Source organism: Vicugna pacos, unplaced genomic scaffold (genome assembly GCF_048564905.1).
Source record: "Vicugna pacos unplaced genomic scaffold, VicPac4 scaffold_202, whole genome shotgun sequence".
Taxonomy (NCBI): Eukaryota; Metazoa; Chordata; class Mammalia; order Artiodactyla; family Camelidae; genus Vicugna; species Vicugna pacos.
In genome coordinates, this window is record NW_027328881.1 from 186834 (window position 1) to 192833 (window position 6000).

Consider the following 6000-nt stretch of genomic DNA (forward strand, 5'->3'; position numbering starts at 1 on the left):
AAATTACTGCAGGTGCGTCGGTCGTGCAGTCACACGACGTGAAGCACCCGGTAACTGTAGGAGGTGTGCACTGGGATAAACCCTGTAAGCCCGCAGACCTTCCCGGGCAAATGCAAACTTGGGGACGCAGGCTCAAAGCACCCAGGCGTCCCCGCTGCAGCGTGCCCTGACGCTTACCTACCGAACGAAGGAGAAGAACAGTGACAAAGGGAGACGGTACCTCTTTATCAGAAAAGAAACCGGCCTCGTCCGGTTCTCCGCTTTGGGGCACTGTCACGTGGCCTGTAAGAAGGAGTCACACGTACATTAATGGGGACACGAACCTCTGGGGACTTCAAACCCCCCCCTCCTCTCCTCACCTATCCCCAACTCATGCGTGCTTCAGTGCAACCAAGGGGCACAAAAGGAGGTCAGGGGGCTAAAGCGCTTCCTGGAAGGAGAAGCGCCGTCGTGCTGGGATCTCTGTGAGGACAGGTGGCAAAGGCCAACCGCCCAAAAGGGGACGGATACTGTGCCAGGACCTACACCTTCCAGGTGTTTCACAGTAGGCGTTCTGTTTAAGGGAGGCAGTGGGCATCGAATCCAGGAAGTCCTGCAGGCTAAGCATGCATTCACTCTACCGCAGAGCTGCACTGCTCCCTCCGAAAATTGAGTTTCTGGACAGACGCCTGATCAAGCCAAGAGAGGGACAGCAAAGCCCCAGACGTGTACACTAGCTTACCGAACGTGTCAGCTGGGCCAGCTCCATCAACACAGCTCAACGTGTCATGCGCTGTTACTGGCCCTGGAGCAAGTCCAAACGTCTGGCTATCGGTTGCTGGCTCAGTCGCCAACCCCTAGGAACACAGAGGGCAATTAAACAAGAACCGAACGCCAGAAACCATCACATTCACGCACGGGCTCTTTCCCCCAGTTAGTCATGGGGACAACAAGTACGCACGCCACCTCTCAGATCATAAGCCCTCTCCCCTGGGAGGAGCTGCCGATACACATAAAAGGGAGGCCCTTCTCTCGACTCTGCCACCGGGAGGGAGCCAGGAAGACGACTCGCCACGCAGAAGTCTGACCGCTCTCCAACCCAGGGCGGAGGCATACGGCGAACGGCACAAGGGACAGGAGAGCCCGTGGCAGGTCGCTAGGTCACGGAGCGCTGGGAAGCCCGCACTGGGTCTTCAGAGACACAACCCAGTGCACACAGGGGGAAGCGAGGGCGCTTCCGGGGAAGGGCAGCCTGGGCCAAAGGCTGCGGGGTCAAGCATCAGAGGAAGTCGCAAGGGAAACTACAGCACTGTTACTGGCGATGGGCTGGAAAAGGGCAAAAGCCCCTACACTCAAGGCCAGACATCCCCTGGTAACTTTCAGATCGGGATGGCCCCAGGAAAAAAAGCCAAGATCAAACGACGACAGGAAAGCACCTGACTGCCACAGGGCTCTGTCCGCCTCCAGCGTCCCCTCATAAACGCTAACGGAAAAGAACTGGGCCACACCACGTAGATACAGACACCCGTTTCACGAGGTGAGTCTCCAAAATTACTGCAGGTGCGTCGGTCGTGCAGTCACACGACGTGAAGCACCCGGTAACTGTAGGAGGTGTGCACTGGGATAAACCCTGTAAGCCCGCAGACCTTCCCGGGCAAATGCAAACTTGGGGACGCAGGCTCAAAGCACCCAGGCGTCCCCGCTGCAGCGTGCCCTGACGCTTACCTACCGAACGAAGGAGAAGAACAGTGACAAAGGGAGACGGTACCTCTTTATCAGAAAAGAAATCGGCCTCGTCCGGTTCTCCGCTTTGGGGCACTGTCACGTGGCCTGTAAGAAGGAGTCACACGTACATTAATGGGGACACGAACCTCTGGGGACTTCAAACCCCCCCCTCCTCTCCTCACCTATCCCCAACTCATGCGTGCTTCAGTGCAACCAAGGGGCACAAAAGGAGGTCAGGGGGCTAAAGCGCTTCCTGGAAGGAGAAGCGCCGTCGTGCTGGGATCTCTGTGAGGACAGGTGGCAAAGGCCAACCGCCCAAAAGGGGACGGATACTGTGCCAGGACCTACACCTTCCAGGTGTTTCACAGTAGGCGTTCTGTTTAAGGGAGGCAGTGGGCATCGAATCCAGGAAGTCCTGCAGGCTAAGCATGCATTCACTCTACCGCAGAGCTGCACTGCTCCCTCCGAAAATTGAGTTTCTGGACAGACGCCTGATCAAGCCAAGAGAGGGACAGCAAAGCCCCAGACGTGTACACTAGCTTACCGAACGTGTCAGCTGGGCCAGCTCCATCAACACAGCTCAACGTGTCATGCGCTGTTACTGGCCCTGGAGCAAGTCCAAACGTCTGGCTATCGGTTGCTGGCTCAGTCGCCAACCCCTAGGAACACAGAGGGCAATTAAACAAGAACCGAACGCCAGAAACCATCACATTCACGCACGGGCTCTTTCCCCCAGTTAGTCATGGGGACAACAAGTACGCACGCCACCTCTCAGATCATAAGCCCTCTCCCCTGGGAGGAGCTGCCGATACACATAAAAGGGAGGCCCTTCTCTCGACTCTGCCACCGGGAGGGAGCCAGGAAGACGACTCGCCACGCAGAAGTCTGACCGCTCTCCAACCCAGGGCGGAGGCATACGGCGAACGGCACAAGGGACAGGAGAGCCCGTGGCAGGTCGCTAGGTCACGGAGCGCTGGGAAGCCCGCACTGGGTCTTCAGAGACACAACCCAGTGCACACAGGGGGAAGCGAGGGCGCTTCCGGGGAAGGGCAGCCTGGGCCAAAGGCTGCGGGGTCAAGCATCAGAGGAAGTCGCAAGGGAAACTACAGCACTGTTACTGGCGATGGGCTGGAAAAGGGCAAAAGCCCCTACACTCAAGGCCAGACATCCCCTGGTAACTTTCAGATCGGGATGGCCCCAGGAAAAAAAGCCAAGATCAAACGACGACAGGAAAGCACCTGACTGCCACAGGGCTCTGTCCGCCTCCAGCGTCCCCTCATAAACGCTAACGGAAAAGAACTGGGCCACACCACGTAGATACAGACACCCGTTTCACGAGGTGAGTCTCCAAAATTACTGCAGGTGCGTCGGTCGTGCAGTCACACGACGTGAAGCACCCGGTAACTGTAGGAGGTGTGCACTGGGATAAACCCTGTAAGCCCGCAGACCTTCCCGGGCAAATGCAAACTTGGGGACGCAGGCTCAAAGCACCCAGGCGTCCCCGCTGCAGCGTGCCCTGACGCTTACCTACCGAACGAAGGAGAAGAACAGTGACAAAGGGAGACGGTACCTCTTTATCAGAAAAGAAACCGGCCTCGTCCGGTTCTCCGCTTTGGGGCACTGTCACGTGGCCTGTAAGAAGGAGTCACACGTACATTAATGGGGACACGAACCTCTGGGGACTTCAAACCCCCCCCTCCTCTCCTCACCTATCCCCAACTCATGCGTGCTTCAGTGCAACCAAGGGGCACAAAAGGAGGTCAGGGGGCTAAAGCGCTTCCTGGAAGGAGAAGCGCCGTCGTGCTGGGATCTCTGTGAGGACAGGTGGCAAAGGCCAACCGCCCAAAAGGGGACGGATACTGTGCCAGGACCTACACCTTCCAGGTGTTTCACAGTAGGCGTTCTGTTTAAGGGAGGCAGTGGGCATCGAATCCAGGAAGTCCTGCAGGCTAAGCATGCATTCACTCTACCGCAGAGCTGCACTGCTCCCTCCGAAAATTGAGTTTCTGGACAGACGCCTGATCAAGCCAAGAGAGGGACAGCAAAGCCCCAGACGTGTACACTAGCTTACCGAACGTGTCAGCTGGGCCAGCTCCATCAACACAGCTCAACGTGTCATGCGCTGTTACTGGCCCTGGAGCAAGTCCAAACGTCTGGCTATCGGTTGCTGGCTCAGTCGCCAACCCCTAGGAACACAGAGGGCAATTAAACAAGAACCGAACGCCAGAAACCATCACATTCACGCACGGGCTCTTTCCCCCAGTTAGTCATGGGGACAACAAGTACGCACGCCACCTCTCAGATCATAAGCCCTCTCCCCTGGGAGGAGCTGCCGATACACATAAAAGGGAGGCCCTTCTCTCGACTCTGCCACCGGGAGGGAGCCAGGAAGACGACTCGCCACGCAGAAGTCTGACCGCTCTCCAACCCAGGGCGGAGGCATACGGCGAACGGCACAAGGGACAGGAGAGCCCGTGGCAGGTCGCTAGGTCACGGAGCGCTGGGAAGCCCGCACTGGGTCTTCAGAGACACAACCCAGTGCACACAGGGGGAAGCGAGGGCGCTTCCGGGGAAGGGCAGCCTGGGCCAAAGGCTGCGGGGTCAAGCATCAGAGGAAGTCGCAAGGGAAACTACAGCACTGTTACTGGCGATGGGCTGGAAAAGGGCAAAAGCCCCTACACTCAAGGCCAGACATCCCCTGGTAACTTTCAGATCGGGATGGCCCCAGGAAAAAAAGCCAAGATCAAACGACGACAGGAAAGCACCTGACTGCCACAGGGCTCTGTCCGCCTCCAGCGTCCCCTCATAAACGCTAACGGAAAAGAACTGGGCCACACCACGTAGATACAGACACCCGTTTCACGAGGTGAGTCTCCAAAATTACTGCAGGTGCGTCGGTCGTGCAGTCACACGACGTGAAGCACCCGGTAACTGTAGGAGGTGTGCACTGGGATAAACCCTGTAAGCCCGCAGACCTTCCCGGGCAAATGCAAACTTGGGGACGCAGGCTCAAAGCACCCAGGCGTCCCCGCTGCAGCGTGCCCTGACGCTTACCTACCGAACGAAGGAGAAGAACAGTGACAAAGGGAGACGGTACCTCTTTATCAGAAAAGAAATCGGCCTCGTCCGGTTCTCCGCTTTGGGGCACTGTCACGTGGCCTGTAAGAAGGAGTCACACGTACATTAATGGGGACACGAACCTCTGGGGACTTCAAACCCCCCCCTCCTCTCCTCACCTATCCCCAACTCATGCGTGCTTCAGTGCAACCAAGGGGCACAAAAGGAGGTCAGGGGGCTAAAGCGCTTCCTGGAAGGAGAAGCGCCGTCGTGCTGGGATCTCTGTGAGGACAGGTGGCAAAGGCCAACCGCCCAAAAGGGGACGGATACTGTGCCAGGACCTACACCTTCCAGGTGTTTCACAGTAGGCGTTCTGTTTAAGGGAGGCAGTGGGCATCGAATCCAGGAAGTCCTGCAGGCTAAGCATGCATTCACTCTACCGCAGAGCTGCACTGCTCCCTCCGAAAATTGAGTTTCTGGACAGACGCCTGATCAAGCCAAGAGAGGGACAGCAAAGCCCCAGACGTGTACACTAGCTTACCGAACGTGTCAGCTGGGCCAGCTCCATCAACACAGCTCAACGTGTCATGCGCTGTTACTGGCCCTGGAGCAAGTCCAAACGTCTGGCTATCGGTTGCTGGCTCAGTCGCCAACCCCTAGGAACACAGAGGGCAATTAAACAAGAACCGAACGCCAGAAACCATCACATTCACGCACGGGCTCTTTCCCCCAGTTAGTCATGGGGACAACAAGTACGCACGCCACCTCTCAGATCATAAGCCCTCTCCCCTGGGAGGAGCTGCCGATACACATAAAAGGGAGGCCCTTCTCTCGACTCTGCCACCGGGAGGGAGCCAGGAAGACGACTCGCCACGCAGAAGTCTGACCGCTCTCCAACCCAGGGCGGAGGCATACGGCGAACGGCACAAGGGACAGGAGAGCCCGTGGCAGGTCGCTAGGTCACGGAGCGCTGGGAAGCCCGCACTGGGTCTTCAGAGACACAACCCAGTGCACACAGGGGGAAGCGAGGGCGCTTCCGGGGAAGGGCAGCCTGGGCCAAAGGCTGCGGGGTCAAGCATCAGAGGAAGTCGCAAGGGAAACTACAGCACTGTTACTGGCGATGGGCTGGAAAAGGGCAAAAGCCCCTACACTCAAGGCCAGACATCCCCTGGTAACTTTCAGATCGGGATGGCCCCAGGAAAAAAAGCCAAGATCAAACGACGACAGGAAAGCACCTGA